Here is a 17,750-nt window from a genome sequence, read left to right as displayed (position 1 = left end):
GAATTACATCAGACTATAATGTGTAAAATGCAAATGAAGCCGTGAGCCCAGATTTCTTTCCCTCAGGTGTGCAGTGCGTCGTTCAGTCAGTTGAAGCGAGCTGGACTCAACACGTGAGCGCAGTGCTGCTTACGATCACCACAGCCTTCGGGGCTGGAGGACAGATAACACGTATGACTCAATCTTGTTGAGTAGAGAGATAAGCTTGTTGGGAGTGTTGTTATCTCCCAACGTGTTGCCTGATCACTTGAGAGCAGTATGGGGCTGTCTTTGCCTTATAAAGCTGGGATGGCACCTTGACAGTCGCAGGGTATTTATAGTGGAGAGAAGGGGTGAGCCTCAGACTGGGCGCTCTTTGAAGTCCTCCTCAAATGTGCTACAGCAAAGGAACTTTTGCTTCCTGCCAAAAACTGGAAAACTGGTACCAATTTGCTATTTTGCTATGAACAGCCAGGCACCAAACTCCACTTTGTTCTTGCTTAAAGGGATAGTTTGGATTTTTTTTAAGTGGGGTTATATGAGGTAAATGGCAGTGGTTATGTTTGGAGAAGAAGTAGTACCAGCACAGAAGCTAAGCAATTTACTGTTGTGGACAGGATCAGCAACAACATGTATTTTATGCACTTAAAAAAGACCCGCTTAAAAAAAATCTATATTTATTTAAGTGTATGTTAAATTTAGAATATTTTCCCAGCTTTACCCTGCCATCAAACAGACCTTTCCGACAGCTCTTTTCAAAGCCACCAAACTCCTTTGACAAAAGCAGCAATTTTACCTTGCAGAATAAGGGGGTTGCTGGTCTACAGCTGCCTCGATCTGTTAGTTTGTTTGTTATTTTGTGACTTTGGTGCTTTAGAGTTGGTTCAACCTAACGTTTTAAAGAAATCTGAACTATCCCTTTAAGTTTATTCAAACTGCCATGTATCAGCATTTGATTATTAACTAAACACAGAAAATGTACAGATGCATTATAGCCTGATACTAGTCAATATTTGGGAGTTTTAAAAAACAGATAACAATGTCTCAGGGTTTTTTTCTGCATAAACAAATGCCATAAACAATCTTGATCTCCTGGATTGTTGTTGTTTTCATGGGTTATATGAAGAACATTTAATTTTTTTATACTGTATATATTTTAATGCTTACCATGTTTATCTTTATGCACCAAAACACAAAGGCGAATTCCTCATATGTGTAAAAGCTACTTTGCAGTAAACCTGAAATCAATTAAATGATGTTCTGCCTCAAACACATCAACAACGGCACTTGGATGTCAGCCTATTTAAACTGTTCTCCTCTGCTGAAATACTGATATCCATAGGAAGCTCTAAAAGGGGAAGAGTGAGTCTAAATACTGCTGCAGTTTTTTTTTTCTAACCACAAGCTTCACATGTGCTGCCCCTCCCTTTCTCTAAAAATGCCTCGTCCGCAATCACTTGACGGGCACAATCACTGACCACAGCTTTCCAAAGGTTACAAATACAGACCGCATTTACAATTCCTCAAGATAAGATGTGCTTCCTACATGCAGAAAACAAGAAGGGAGTGCTCCTCAGCCACCATCTCAGTCATAATCCCTTTTCACGTTAATCTGCAGTGTGTACCCTTGGCTTTACATGAAAGACTTTTCTAATAGGAGGTGTGGTGTGATGAGGGCATGCTGAAGCTAGGGGGTTGATTTGGGAGCTTTGGCCCAGTTTGGGGTGTCAAAATCAGACTCTAATGTGGCATGTATGCTTGCTGACCTGCAGCCCTTTGGGAGTGAAGGCGTTTACAGTTGAGTAGAGCCAGACAGCAGGGGATAGTGGCTTTGGTTAGTGAGGGGCTGAAAGAGAAAGCAGAGTCTGAGCCAATTCACTTTGAGTTCACTCAGTTCAAAGTGTAGTTTGAAACAACAGTTGACCCTTCCTAAGTCCCACCCCTTTTTGCTTTGCTCCAATAACAGTCGATCAAGCATTATAGGTTTCGGTCAATGTTCTCCTTTCCTGTTTCCTTAGATAGGCTGTGTGCTAGGCTGGTCAAACAGCAAACCATATTTGGAAAATGGTTAAACAGTGTTGCTGGAACACTTGTAGAAGCAACAAGTGCAGAATATAGGCGCATCTTAAGTTAGCTTATCTCAACATGACGCTAACTAGCCAGCTAAAGATTGATATAGATTAACTAGCTACTTAGCTAGTGTTTTGCTAACATTATCTATAAGATGTAACTAGCCAGCTAATCATTGATGTAGATTAACTAACTAGTTAGCTAATTAGTTTGCAACATGTTTTGCTCTGTGTTCCAATAACAGTTGAATGAGCTTAGATATGTTGCTCGGGGACTTGTAAATGCAACATACAGTATATTGTCATATCTGAGTTTAACTAATTTTATCAAAAAGCTAGCTAACTAGCTAGGTTAAGAATGATGTAGATTAAAGAGATTCTTAGCTTGCATTTTGTGATTTTTAACATTAGGTATCAGTTGTAACTAGCCAGTTGATGAGTGATGTAGATTAGCAAACTAGTTAGCCAGCGTTGTGCTATCGAGTGAAAAGTTTGCTCCAATGACAGTTGTACCAGCTTTGTAGGCCTTGGTCAAGATATATATGGAGACTAGCTAATTAGTTAGCTAGCATTTTGCCAAGATTAGCTAACTTAAGATGTGACTATATACTGTATATGTCACTTTTAAAGGTCCTCTGATAACATATTTTAACCATATCTTCATCCTAAATTTTGTTTTCTTTTCAACATAGATAAGCACATAGTGTATCTCCGTACAGGAAACAGGAATGTTGCCCAAGGTTCCAAAAGAAATGAAAATAAGGAAGGGTCAACAAGCAAGACCCTTGTCATAAAGTCTCCATTCTCAATTATGGATTGGACAGTGAAACTTTTTTTTTTAGATAGAAATATCATCCTGCGAGTGGTTTAATGAGAAATGACTTAATTTCTGGACAACATAGATTGGCATAAATGCAGTGTGCATCATCTAGTCTAGTGAGGCCCTGGTAAAAAACTCTGTTTATGGTGTTTCTCTGTGTGCAGGAGCCTGAAAACAAAATGGAAATGTTGATTCTGTGTTTGGGCAGAGATCCCTCTAGCCCGGCAATTATTTTCACTCCAGACCCCGGGGATGGCAGGGAACGCTGGCCTGGACTTGTGTTTTTTAATTGGATCACATGGGTGATTTGCCGTGTATTGTAAGGGACATGCCTCAATATAATTATGTATTGATGAAGTGCCAGCTTGCTTGTTCTGACCACAGCACTGGAAATTAGATTGCTGTAATGAGGTTCATAAGGTTACTGATTTTAGAGACTGAGTATATACGCATATTCATATACATATGTGTGCATATACACACCAGGGTTTGCTGATTAAAAACTGGGGCTATGTGTTGTTTCCCTAAACTTGACCTTGAGAGAATGATCTTTTACAAAAACTTCTGATTTGAAATTAATCACTTTCATACACTTACGTTGAATTAAACTTTAATCACTGTCAAATTGGTGTGTAAGCGATGTATGTAAGAGATCAGTAAATTCAACTTTATGCTCTCCAATTATACTAATACTTGTTAAAACTGTGAGAAAAGACTGGATTGGATTCAAGGCTAACAGAGTTCAAGGTTAGTCTTGGGAGCAGATGAGTTGTACAGGAACTAAGTGTCTGTACACAGCAGAAAAAAGTGAATAGTTAAGCAGCCACATAAGCTAAGTAGAGTCCAGAGATCACATGTTGTCTGTCTTGTGTGGTATTGATCATTCTGCTGACCAAGGGCTGCTCTGAAGGCTCAGAGGAGAGTCATAGATTTGCACTCAGACTTATCTTCAACTCACTATACATACAGAGAGTAATGAGGACTCAGAATGTCACATACCTCTACAGAGGTGTGATTTTCTCTTAATCTTATACTCTAAACATTTCCTTAAAGTCTGTAAGACTTGGCAAAATCGGTGATTCTGCCTTCCAGAACACACGCTGCCTCAGTCTGTTAGTGTGTTTGTGTTATTGTGCAATATTAGTGCTTTTCACATTTACTTTGGATTCATAGAAGTCATCCAGTAGCACAAACAAAGTAACTAATTGAGGCAGTGTTTGACAAACAACTCCTGTCTTTTGCGAGGCAAAACTACTGATTCCACCTATGGAGTTTGGATGGTTTGGAGAGTGTGATATTTGGCTTATATAATGGCAGTTTCCCATCTGAGAGGGCTGTCTGACACCAAGGTAAAGTGATGGCAATATTCTAATTATAGCATACACTTATCCTGATATTGATTTTGTCTGAGATGGGACTTTGTTTAGGATGCTTAAATACATTTTCCTGCTGACCCAGTCCACAGCAGTTCATTGCTTAGCTTCCTACATCGGTACTCCTGCTGCTTCTTCTAAGTGGGGGCCTGTTGACCACCAGCTAATACAATGAATATGATAAGTCCTTATACAACTCTCAGTTAAATATGTTAAACTATTCTTTCAAAAAGAAAAACGTGACAGCAAAGTTTAATGCTTTTTGACTTACATCATTCAGGAAATCATAAAACTGGTCAGCAGTTACTCGGTTTCACTGAGGAAGGCCTGAGTGTGCTGACTGTTTTATATCACACATTGATCAAAAGAAATAAAGTATGCTTTATTATTTTTCTGTTCTTATTCCAGTGGTTCTGCTCTAAGAAATGCAAAGTGGATTTGTGTCCATTTACTTTTCCAGTCTTCTTGATGACTTTTCTTGGAATTTATTGTGATTTTTTCTTTTTTAAGAAAGCAGTTACATCAGCCTGCTTTTCATACTGTCTTTACTTTTTTATTTAAAAAAAAAACCTAGTCAAGTCATTTATTAACATTAGGAGGAGGTTTTGAAAGCTTTTCTAGTACTGCCACAGAAGATCAACACTTTCATCTGCCATTAGCTCACTGTTTTTGCGCTCCAGACTGATAAACCCAAAACAATGCCACTGATGAATATAAAAGTGTGAGCAGCAGATTCCCAACACAACCGGTCAAACAAGCCAACTGCACACCGGCCAAATGGATTACAGCTGAAATAAAAAACCTGACTGTGATGCTGAATATTATATTAGCCTTCAGTAATACAGGTAAACAAAAAAATGATTTTCAGTGTGTCCATGTTAATCTGTTTTTGCTAGGTGCCCCATAAAAACCCTTAAAGGTTTAATGCACATATTTTTCTCACAACAGTTTACATATTAGTCATAAAGGTCCAGTGTATAAGATTTAGATCGATCTATTTGCAGGATATGGCAGAAAGGCCTGGATTTGGCCCACAGGCTGCTAAGTGAACAGGCCTGGCCTACATGCTTGGAAGGGGAGGGTGAGGCGAGGAGTGTTAATTTGGTTACAATCTGCAACCCAACCACTAGATGTCACTAAATCTTACACATTGATCCTTTAAAATGAAAGCATATCTCTTCTGTCAGATGTGTTTTGAGATTGATGGCTGAAATACTTAGTAAGACCTAAATAGGATCGATCCATCATTTATTTTATTAGATACATGTATGCTATGGTTATTATAAGTTATAAATGGAATTTATTTTATTCTATTTTGTTTATTTGACAAGGACAATGCACAGCTCTTTATCTGTACCATGCTATAAGGTAATTTTCATCTGGACAACAGAGAATAATGTCTCTGCTAAAAAACATAACGCTACTAATTAATTTATCACGATATATACCATTGTTGAAATATAAAATTACAAATACACAGACAGAAGATTTGGGCTGTATCACTCAACCCTAGCTAACCTGTGACTTACCTGCTTTAACAGTCAAAATGTCTCTTGTGAAAAAGGCCTTCTGCATTTTATTTGAGAATTTGTTCTTAACCTTTTGATTAGTAGTGGGCAAAAGGTCACTTGATACACCTTTAAATTGAAAAGTCACCTCAGGTCTTATATGATGAGTTCATTTACTTTTCTGTTCTAAAGAAGGGGATTCGGTTTGTATTCTCAAAGGAGGACAGATGTTGTTGGAGTTGAGAACACTCGGTTCTGCTGGGTTGGCTAGATACTGAAGGCCTCTTATAAGCTGCCTTGTGTTTTATGCTTTTGTTTTCTTTCCAAGTCTTGTGTCTGTGCGTCACTGTATTTTCATTACCTAGACCTGGTTACAGTAGGTCTGTCTTGATAAAGCACCTTGAAACATGCATACAAAATAGATCTAACTAAAAAAGGACTCATAATTTAAATCTTTGTTGCAATTTGCTGTTTTTAGCAATACCAACACAGTGATATTTCCTTTGGAAACAAGCTACTGTAGTGTATAACTCTCCATTTCCAATCTGAGATTGTTTACTACATTACAGGCGCACAGTCACCACCCACTGGCCAGACGGGCCACGATGAGCAATGTCTTAGACTATCAGTCGGGTCATGACAATGCTGTGCCAGACTCCACCTGCTCTAAATCTAGATAAGTATTGTCTGACTGTGCAGAGAACAGACACTGCTTACTGTACAGTTTGTATCCTCAGAGGTGTGTATTGTGGTGATGCATGTTTCAGTTTGTTTTTGGACTCATTTACGACAATGCCTGTGCTTTAAAACAAGAAATGGAGGGGGAAGTGAAACAACTTGACTATGAGAGAAATAGTAGAATCACATTATCAGAACACAGTATTAAATTATCCCAATAATCCACCACTTTTATCATCATTACTGGTGAATATTTAGTTAGTACATTTTTAACCACTGCAATGAGTTATTACAGTGTCACTGTGAGAAATGTATTCTCAGCTATTATTTCTCCTCCCAGGATCGGTTACAGGAATATTTTTGTTACATCTATTGTTAAACTGATGCAGCTCTAACTGTTCGTACTAATGGTTGCGACTAAAGTTGGTGTTTTAGGAACTTAAACTTCAGATTGTAACCTGAATTACATGTCTTCAGTGTGAAATATTCATTGTTGTTGTCTTTGAGCTTGTTTTATGAGCTGTGCTACAATTAGCTACAAGCTGAATGAGGAGCCAGCTGTCTGGCTGCTGTACATAAGAGCTGCTCTGTGTGTGTTATTACATTTACCCTCCACTGTCTGCAAAGCATGCCTGCTATGTGTCTGCCACTATTTAGGGAATTCATGTAAGTCAGCAGCAGAAAATTCTCTAAAGTCGTGATGTGCAGGACTGTGGGTTTTTATATTTGCGTAGTGTATAGTAAGTGTTGGCATGTGGTGTACTACTTGAGCATGAAAGCAATTAGATGAAATAAAAGTCAAATGGGTGACCGAGCTGGGTCAGGTTCCCACTGGGAAGAAAAACCCACAAATCTCCAGAGGGAACAACCCAGACACTAATTAAAAAGTTGCTTTTATGTTTGTGTTTGTGCACGCACACACACATGCATGTGCACCTACAGCCAAGGAGGACAGCAGATGTGTGTGTCAGTGTGCTCATGTGTTCACTATTGGCTTGTTTTAATATGACTTGGCTTATGTTTTTCAAGTTGGAGGATATTATAAAGAGCTCCAGATTGTGTGCAAATCTGAGAGAAATATCTTTGACACTCCATTTTATAAAAATACTCCATTACAAGTGAAGGTCCTAAGTATGATCTGCAAATACACTGAAAGAATAAAAATAAAAGTGATCATTGTACAGCAGAGTGACTCCTGTCAGTGTTCTATTTCTGGATTACTGTTACTGATGTCTTAACACATAAACAGCATTTTTACATTGTGGCTCGTCAAGAATTAACTCATTTTAATTGCTTTATATTCTGTTGAGCAACATAATTGACAGCAATGCATCATATTTTATTAGCTCATCAAATCTCTGGTTAGATAAATGCAGGGTGGGACGTAAAAAAGCACAATACTTCCCTCTGAAATATTCTGTGGTAAAAAACTTTCACAGTTAAGAACCTGTATTCTTCATCCTCAAAAATATTCAGAGGGAAGATTTTGAGCTGTGTAATTCAGGAGAAATGGAAAGTGAGTCCCATTTTCTTTTGTACTGTACATGCAATGAGTGTTAGATAAATAATCAATATTGCATGAAATGATCAACAAAACACTGAAATATTCTGGTGAACAGATGATAAAAACTTGAATAGTTGTTCCAGTTTGAGGTGTTTAAACTTGGTAACTGTCTCAAAAGTTTGGACAAGAACTCTAGATAGACTATTCAATTTAAATTCAGTTTTGTTGTAGACAGTGATGTTCTGAAAATGCAGCTATTTAAAATGGACTTGTTTGCTGTATTGTTTGAAAATTGCATGTTTTGTCCAACCAACAGTGCAAAGATATTCAAGTAAGTTCAGTCTAAGCTGGAACCAGGGAATGTTAACCATTTTTAATAACTAAACTAACAATTAGGGCTGCAGCTAACAATTATTTTCATGGTTGAATAAGGCATTAATTATTTGAACTGATTAGTTGTTTGGTCTATAAAATGTCATAACATGGTGAAAAATGTCAGTCAGTGCTTCCCAAAGCCCAAGATGATGTCCTCAAATGTCATGTTTTGTCCACATACCAAAGCTATTTAGTTTGCTGTAGTTTTCAGGACCAAAGAAACCTGAAATAATCACATTAGAGAAGCTGAAATCAGAGAATGTGGACATTTTTTCTTTAAAAAAAAAACGACTTCTCAACTACTCTAAAGGATTGACTGATTATCAAAGTACTTTGTGATGAATTTAATAGTAGACAACTAATCAGTTAATTAAGTAATTGTTGCAGCTAAACTGTTATTGTGCAGTTAACTGTTATTAACCTGCAGATTATGTTCTGATTTTTGATTACTTTTATGGAAGCCCATTTCTCAAAAAAAAAGTTATTACAATGACAAACTTTCTCTCAATGAGTTTTTCATTATTTTGAGATTTTAAGTTGATTATTTTTAGGTATTAAGTAAATTTGAGATATTAATTATCTCTAACCTACATACCTCTAAGTATCTCTTTCCTGAACTATTTATTAGTCTATAAAATGTGAGAAAATACAGAAAAATTCACAAGTTGATGTCATCATATTGATTATTAATAGGACTGGACGTTAGAATCTTTGAGGTTTAGCGCTACACTTACCTGAGTGGGGTTTTTGTTGGAGGTGACCACTATATGAAGCAATGACAATACTGAATTTTGGTAGATATTCCCAAAAAATGTTATAGCCTGCCCAAATTCTAATATGTCCTCCAAGCTCAGACTGTGGAAATTCTAGTGGTTATGTAGATGATGTTATTACATGGAAGTGACCACTGTCGCTGTCTTGCTGAGTGACCTCAGCAACAGTCAGTGTTTGGCATTGTGGCAAACAAATAAAACAAGGAAAATATTGCTAGAATGGCGAAAAACCACAAAAACAAATTCAGAATTTGCAAATTTAAAACATAACTTTACATAAAGCAAAACAGAAGAGAAGTAACAGATTTTCTTTTCTGTTTTTGGTTATTCTTTTTCTGTTTGAAAACAGCATTCACTGAAAAATTGTTTGGGAGTTTCTACAGCGCTGTTTTTTGGGTGAACTATCCCTTAAACGATAATTAAAACGGTTGCCTTTTACTTTTAAGTGGTGTCTTGTAAGACCATGCAGGCTGGGCGTAGTTGTCTGCATGTTCACATTCAGTCATATGGATTATCATGAAGTGGAATTACTCATGTAAAGTAGATCAACATTGTGCGTCAGTACAGTATCTGTGTAAATGTACCTTGTTACATTCCACCACTGATTCAGTTTCATTTAATCGCATTTACGTGTTGATAGAAAGTTAACCTGCAGCGCCTTCTCCAAGTGAAACAACAAACCTCGTGCCATTAATTACCACACTCTGTATATATGCGCGTTGGGGGAGTGTGCTGCTAAAATAATGCCCCGGCTGTCCTGATATCCCACAATTCTTCTGTGAGCTCAGCTGCATAGTGGAGTGTGATAGGCTGGTGGAGAGGGGGAACTGCAGCAGAGTAGCACCGCTGTCAGGAAACAGAAGCCCACTGAAGGCAACTCGCCTAACCAGCGGAACGAGGGACAGTTTACCTGGTAACAAACCTTTAATTTGCTGTTTTTTCTCTCATAATTTCACACTCGGGCTGTCTTACAGGAGACGCGCGCTTCCCGGTTTGTACAATTAGTTGTGGTATGTCCTCTTTTTTTTTTATATCCATATTCTGTTCGCCTGAGCACAGCAGCCCGGACTGATGACAGATAATTCACATTAAAATACTCTTCTACTGTATTCACCCAGGCGGAAAAGTCGAGTGGACGTGGCTCAGCTTGTCAGAAACATTGGTCATAACCTTTTTTAATCATGCTGTTTCTGTATTGTAACCTCCCTGTGCGCAACATTGTGGCGATATGTTGTTTTTCCTGCTGAACGTGCTGCCCGCAGCGGCTGTTCTGTGGCTAAAAGTCGAGGTTTGCACGGATATTTCAATGAAACGACCCGCTTTGGATACAGTCGGCTAACGTGCTCCAGTTTCGAGGCAGCAGAAAAGTGGGAAATGGGTGAAACCAAGACGATAGGGATGCTTTTTCCAACCTTTACCACGCCAGTGAAGAACCGCGCTGAGTCACTGATAGACACTGTAACATTTGGGGACATTAATGGATTAAAATTGTTACATTGTCGCAGGTTAAAAGACGACATACTTGGGTGTTTTTGATCTGCAGTGCGGTAGGCGTGGTTAGGGGCAGGATGACACACTCTGGATCCTCTTTTAGCATCCTCACATCCTTGAAGGCACGGAATGCAATGGCCGGGCTCTGACTTGACAATTTAATTAAGATGCACAGTAAGCTGTTGTTGCAGCAGCCTTGAAAGGCAGCGACATTGTGGGCAGTGTTTGCAGGATACATAGTTCATTCATTGGGAGTACATCTTTGATCGGAGCCTAAATTTACTTAACCTGTTAACAGTGTGTTGGGAGGTTTTTCTGTCCCACATTTTCTGAGAAACTGTTGACATTCTTTAATATTTACGATGAAGATCAAATATCTATCTTTAGATCCTAATTCTGTTGGAATATTGAGTCTTTCTGGGGATAAATCAGCAATTCGGATTTAATCAGCTTTATTTTTATAGCCCAAAGTCACAAATTTGACTTGGGGCTTTCCACACCCTCTATCCTTAGCCGTTTGATAAGGAAAAACCATCAATAATATGATTAGGTCACTGTAAACGTACTGCTGATCACCACAGACCCACAACTGAGTTATTTAAAGGCAAATGACAACAGTCTCTTTTCATGTTTTTGTCTTTAAAAGGTCAACAAGGGTGATTTGATTTTATGCTATTTTCTTAAAGCTAAAAATGCCATAAAAACAATATCTCATCTGCTAAAACTGTGACTTTTGAAAGATAGAATAGGCCCCTACAGCAACTGTTTTAATAATACTGCATATTAATTCAAGAAACTCAAGCATTCTCTGTCTCTGAAATGTCAGGATTTCCTGATTTTTGTTTTATATCCTTGTAAATTGAATATTTTTGGGTTGCAGACTCCTCATTTGAAAAATCATATTGATGGCATCACTTCAGGCTATTTTGACATAATGTAGACCAAATGAGGACATGAAAAAAACACAAAAAATAGGTGGATTATTTTATAATTAAAATGTCCACTGACAAGAGAAGTGTATTGAGAACTAGTTCCAGTTACTGGACTGGTAAGGAACAACATATCAATAAGCTCCTGGACAAACGCTAATGCTATCAGTATTTATGTTACGTTACATAAACGGCTCATAGGGCAAAACATTTGAAAATATTGGTTCACTTTGGTAAATTTAATGAAAATGCAGCTAATGCTATAACTTCATAAACAATTAAACTTGTTCCTCTCCGTATCCATGCCTATCCATTCACACTGTGACATTACTGCTCTTTAAAAGGTAAAATAGAATGAGTGCAATGCCATATTTTTTATAGTATGTGTTTTTTCAAAACTGCAACAATTAGTCAGAGAGAAAATTGGCCAGCAACTAGGTATTTCTTTAAGCTAAAACTCAAACACCCTCTGGTTCCAGCTCCTCAGATGTTAAGATTTTCTGCTTTTCTATGTTTTATATCCTTGTAAACAGAATATTTTTTGGGTTATGGACTCTGAGTACATTAATTGAAAATGAATGAATAAAAATAATCAGTGACACAACTGGATCATATAAACGCAAAGAGCAACAGCATCTTTTCATTAGATTTGTCTGTAGAAGGTCAACAGATTTAAATTAAATAGATTTTCCTATCAATATTTTATCTATAAATGATATTTAAAAAAAGAACTGCTTTTTGTATGGCAGAATATGCCCCAAAAAGTACAGTATAAAGGTGAAATGATAAGGTGATTAATCCATTAGTTAATCTACAGACGATTTGACTTTTACTTGATAATTTTAAACACTGTAATACTACTAATCATTTAAGACTTTTATAAAGCAAAAATATTTAAAATGTACTAGTTTCTATGTCTCAAATGTAAGTATTTGCTAGTTTTCTTTGTCACATTTGATATTAAATTAAATATATTTTGATATCGGATTGGACACAACAAGAAATTTAAATATGGCAACTTAGAAAACTGTGATAATAATCAGTTGTAGCCCTATATCTACAACATACATCCCTGTGGCGAGGCTGGAGTATTTCCCAATAAACACATGCTGTCCAAAATAATTACAAAAGATCAGTGTAGTGTAGTCTTGTTCCAGCTCATGTCAACAGTCCAGCAGCTCCATTTTAACATTATGCTCTCCTGCTGACATTATCAGTAATCAAGCTGCAGCTGATTTACTGATTACCTATAGCTAATCTCATAAAATGCCTAATCCCTATTGGCCGCCAGTTTCAGCTGCTGTATAAGAAGTTATTAGCTCTTCATCAAGCCACCAAGATTTAGTTCTAATCTTTTACATAAACAGGGGATTTTCCGTTTGCCAAAACGAACTGTATAACTGGATTGAGATCTACTAACTCCAGTATAAAATAAGTATTTCAGGAATTATTTCTCGGCAGACACATTGGTGATGTTTGTGCCCGGCCTTCAAGAAAACCAACCCTGGCCTTAGGCGACTGCACGCCAACAAAGACACATTTATCGTGACGCATAATGAAGTGCACAGTCAAGTTGAGATAACAATAAGTTAGCTGGCCTGTCTGTTGGTTGTGTCCCTGAACATCTTACTGCAAGAGAGACAGTAATGCCAAGAATGTAAACGCAGCAGGCTGACAGGATTTATGGCCTCCTCAGCAAAAAATGCTCCGGAGTCACCTTCATGTTATGAATCGACCTTCCCTGAATTCTGCCGTTGAGGTGTGGAGTGTCTCGTCCAGTTCAGTCTGTAAAGTTTCAACTAAAAGATATTTGAAAATCAATATGAAGACTTGATGAAAAAAAAAACCCAGAAACTGCTACTAAATTAAAAAAATCAAACATGCATTTGACATTTTCGTTGTAGCTCTTTTCATGGACGCCTCAGAAGAGAACCTCCATCATTTTAGAAGCTGACGAAATTAATGTCTTATACACAATCGTATTACTTTATAACAACAAGTGCAGAGCTGCAACAATTATTCAAGTAGTTGTCATCTATTAAATTAATCAGAAACTGTTTTGATAATCAATTGGTTTGACTATTTTTCTTTTAGAAAAAAGATATTTCTCTGATTCCAGGTTCTTAAATGTGACTGTTTTCTGTTTTCTTTAGTAATTTATCACAGTGAGCTGAATGTCCTCGGGTTGTGGACGCAACAAGACATTAGAGGATGTCATCTTCGGTTTTAGGAAGCAATTACATTTTTCACCATTTTGTGACGTTTTTTTTTTTGGGACCAAACAAGTAATTGTTTAAGTGTTTTAGCCCTAGAGAAGTGTCCCATTCATATCTATAAGGGTGGGTAAAATAACAAACAGATCAACAGCTGCACAAACAACAGCTTCCAAAACGATCATAAAGTTGAATCAGTGCCTTTTTAGATCAGTTTCAACAAAAACTGAACCTCCATTATTGTACAGTTGATTTGTTAGACTGCATTTGCTTTAGCTAGATGAACCTAATAAGTTAGCAACAAAATTTGTATGTAAAATATGTCTATATGACAATAATGGGAAAAAAGCAATTTTGCTGAGTCACTGATCTGAAAATACTATAAAATATTTTAATATTTTGTATCGTTGTAGGAACTTTTGCAGAGTGATGTTTGTTGTGTGGATTGTTTGACGTATTTTGAAGTCTTGCTACACTTTGAGTTTGTGCTGCTGCAGAGCAGGAGAGTGTTCTGGCTGATGAAGCTTCTGAGGAAAACAGATCTGGGTTGTTTAAATTTCTTGAATTGTTCAGGCCAGGACTGAACTGTGTTAAGCCGTAAGAGGTTACTGAGGAACATTTTGTACATGTGCCTGTTTATTATCACAAGTTAGTAACCTGTTAGCTGTGTCACTTACTTGTTGTCATTGTTTGAGTCTCAGTAGAGTGTCAGTTCCACGTTTTGCTTGTTACACCAGTTTAGGTGGACAGGTAAAGACATGATGGCTAGTGTTATACTGTTGTACCTCTTCTGCTCTGCAGTCTGGTTAGATTTGATTCCACCTTTTCTTTCATGTAGCCTATGTGTGCCATAAAATGTTTCCTTAAGCCCAAGGTGATGTCCTCAAATGTAGGCCTATTATTAGAATTACTTTATTGGCTTATTGAGGACACCAAAAATCATAAAAATCATGTCCATATCTTGTAGTGTACTTCCCATTGTGTTTACATGTGTGTTCGTTTATATAAGAATGTCACAAACATTTTAAGCAGCATGATTCCAGAATAAACAACAGGGGTTTTCCCTTCCATTATACGACTTGGGCGCAGAGCCGAAGCGTTTAATCACAGCACCTAAGACAAATGGACAGATTAAAAAAACTATGCTGAGACACAGTTCTTGTTGTGCAGCTTCTGTCCTCATGTTGCCTGCTGTCTGAATTAAATGTTAATTGCTCTATTCAGTATTCATTTGTCAAAACTGTTGCAGATTAAATCGATATCTCAACTAATAGATTTTTGCTTATTTTTTTCTTCAAAAAAGTGATACAGACTTCTGTTATTGTGACAGGACTACCTCTTACCAGTGGTTGCCATTAATGGTGGCACTCTATGCATGCAGAGCTGTCTCTAATGTTGCATCTATTATAAGTCACCACTGAATTCCTCAGATGTAATGTAAATATTGGGATGACACATAATGTTGGAAATGGATGTTGCTTACCTTTAATAGAACATTACATTTATGACAAAACATGTCAATAACTGTGTTTGTTGTTTGGACGTCAGGGGAGTTGAAAGCTCTTTGGAGATCTCTCACCCCTCAACAGAGGTGCTGTCTCATTTGAGTGGCCAGACCAGCTACATGGTATCCTGTTACAGGAGCTGGGTTTGTGTGTGACAGCTGTCAGCCCTGTAGCCATGCAGAGGGTCGCATCATATACGGTAGGCCTGCTCGGGATGGGCCCTTACGTGTCAAAAAACGCCAACCATTCGCCTCCATGTAACCTCCATAAGCCCCTGGGGAGGCTATGGGTGTGGGGGCAGGGGTTACAGGGATGGGCCCAGCTGTGGTGTACTCCGGCTAATGGCACTCAGCACAGATGGCAGTTCCTCATCCTCCCGTGAGTGTGTGTTTGACTCCATGTGCACAGGCCACTTTCCAACAGTGTGCATTACCATCACAAATGGACCTTAAAATGGGAGTTTGCATGCATGGGGCAGCAGCTCAGCATTTAGTGTCCATGATCAATTATGTAATATAGATTCATACTGATAAACCTCTGCTGAGCTTTTAGCATAGACATAAACATCCACTGAAATGGGTTTGTCTTATGAGTCTGTCTGAATACGAATTGATTTCTGGTTTAAATGGTTTCTTTCATGTCCGTCAGTGGGTTTGATTAACTGTGGGCTAGTTTGATTTATATTGGAAAGAAGAAATGGGTGTGAGTATTAATGATGATGTTGTTCTTTTAAGGAAGGTTTGTTTCTGGAGAAAGACAAGTAGATTGATGGTTTCTACTCTTTGTCCCTCCCTAGAAAGCACATCAGTGATAAAATCAGTTTTTATCTGCAACTGAGAAAACCGTGTACTTTCTTTCAGGTGACAGTTGGTTGAAAAGTTTTTTTAATGTGGTAATGTGGGAGATGATATCTTTGACACTGAGTGCTCATGGTTGTAGCGATGTTTAGCATTTTCTGTAGGCGAGGTTTGAAGTTTCTTTCTTTTCTTTGTTTTCTTTTTGTTACTCTGTGGTTCATACAAAGTCTTGAAAGGTTGGAAAACACTTAATTGTTACGTTTTCAAAGCTAGGAACATTCTTGAATTCAAATATACTCCTTAAAAATGCTTGATTTTCATCATAATCAGGTGTTTCACCTACACAGTCATTCATATAAATCAAAAATCTTTTTGAATAATTGAAATAAAACAGTCCTAGGTCATATTTCTTATTCATAGTATGATAAGTCCTCTGTCAACCCCTTATTCTGGAAATTAATAAGCAATTATCAAAACATAAAATCAAGGTTTAAACTGGAAGAGATCATTAAGCAGAGTACAGTTCACTGGCAGGCAGCCCAAAAAGAATATTTGGATGTAACCCCTTTGTAATAACCAACATTGTGATTAATTACTGCAATTTAAGGCTTTGAGAGTCTGGAAATCTTTGGTTTAGGTACCTGGAAAGTGCTTGAAAAGTGTGTGAATATGTGTAAAAAGCTGTGCATATCCTGTTTGTTCTTTCAGTCATGGTGGCTTTCACTGTTCAAGCTAAGTGCTGAGTTCTTCTTTTTATTAATTCCTCAGATTTACTGATGCAAGAAACATATGCATCACCTCCTGTTACGGCTTAGTTTTGGACCCAGCAAAAATACCCAGATTTGTTAAGCTCTGATGCTAATGAATTTCGTCTCAGATGTTTTATCTCTCCTCACTCTTTTTCATTAACAAAAAGCATTGGAAAACATGCAGGTAGCAGCTTCTCACTTTTAGGTTGTATCCTCAGAATGTACAACATTAATTAGGTTGCCACTAAAAACTGTAGTGTTCCTGCCGTCTTGGCTATGAAAAGGTGGTTAGACATCCTTGTTGGGATGTTTAACCTTAGTTACTTACAAATACCTTGGGAGGTTTTTGAAAGATTTGGATTTGATTGGATTTGATAAAATGCTATCAAACCTCATCCCCACTTCCTGTGTGCCTGAGGATTTTCCTGGTAAACTTGCCAAACACCAGCTGTTTCTGACAGCATACAACTTCATGAACTGAGAGGTTCAGTCTCTGTTACACAATCAGCAATACAGCAGCAGAGGACATGTTTATTTATATGAAAGTGTCCAGGATGATTAGATTTAAAGGACTTTGTCTTAATTTGAATCTTAGACTCAATATGATCAGGATATATTGCTGCAGCCATCAGCAGCTCCTGTATACTAGCAGTAATCCAGGGCACTAAATGAGTTGTGAATACAGCTTTCTGAATGCATAATGTATGTGCCAGTGCATGGTGAGGGGCCACACACAAGGCCACTGTGTGGGCTGTTGTGTGGCCCTGTGAAGAGTGCCTGTCACCAGTGACTGAACGTATTCTTCCTCCATTTCTATGGTGCTAAGATGTTCCTTTCCTCCCCTCCTACCATAGTTCCTGTTTCATAGCATAGTCAAGAGAAGCAAAGGTTAGCTGTGTGCACCCATCATCTGTCAGCTGATCACTGAGCCGCTCTTCAACACATGACACAACAAAGTAGTAGAGAGGTTATGGCAGGATTCTGGTT

The 17,750-nt window shown here is 37.8% G+C and overlaps 1 protein-coding gene across 6 annotated transcripts in view; it reads left to right on the top strand.

Moving 5' to 3' along the window:
• The window catches only part of epb41l3b (erythrocyte membrane protein band 4.1-like 3b), a 75,396-nt gene that overhangs the window by 6,098 nt on the left and 51,548 nt on the right, over positions 1-17,750 (top strand). Inside the window, exon 1 of one of the 6 annotated variants that reach the window (XM_084732606.1) lies at positions 9,846-9,992. The exons of 4 other annotated variants lie outside the window; for them this stretch is intronic. The gene's annotated coding sequence lies outside the window, so the exon portion shown is untranslated. Of the gene's footprint in view, positions 1-9,845; positions 9,993-17,750 lie in introns of those variants that run through there. One more of the 6 variants, XM_084732604.1, reaches the window with a different exon arrangement.

The sequence above is a fragment of the Lutjanus erythropterus genome, chromosome 12 (genome assembly GCF_056507025.1).
Source record: "Lutjanus erythropterus isolate fLutEry1 chromosome 12, fLutEry1.hap2, whole genome shotgun sequence".
In the NCBI taxonomy this organism is placed as follows: domain Eukaryota; kingdom Metazoa; phylum Chordata; class Actinopteri; order Lutjaniformes; family Lutjanidae; genus Lutjanus; species Lutjanus erythropterus.
This window is presented reverse-complemented; position numbering and strand designations above follow the sequence as displayed.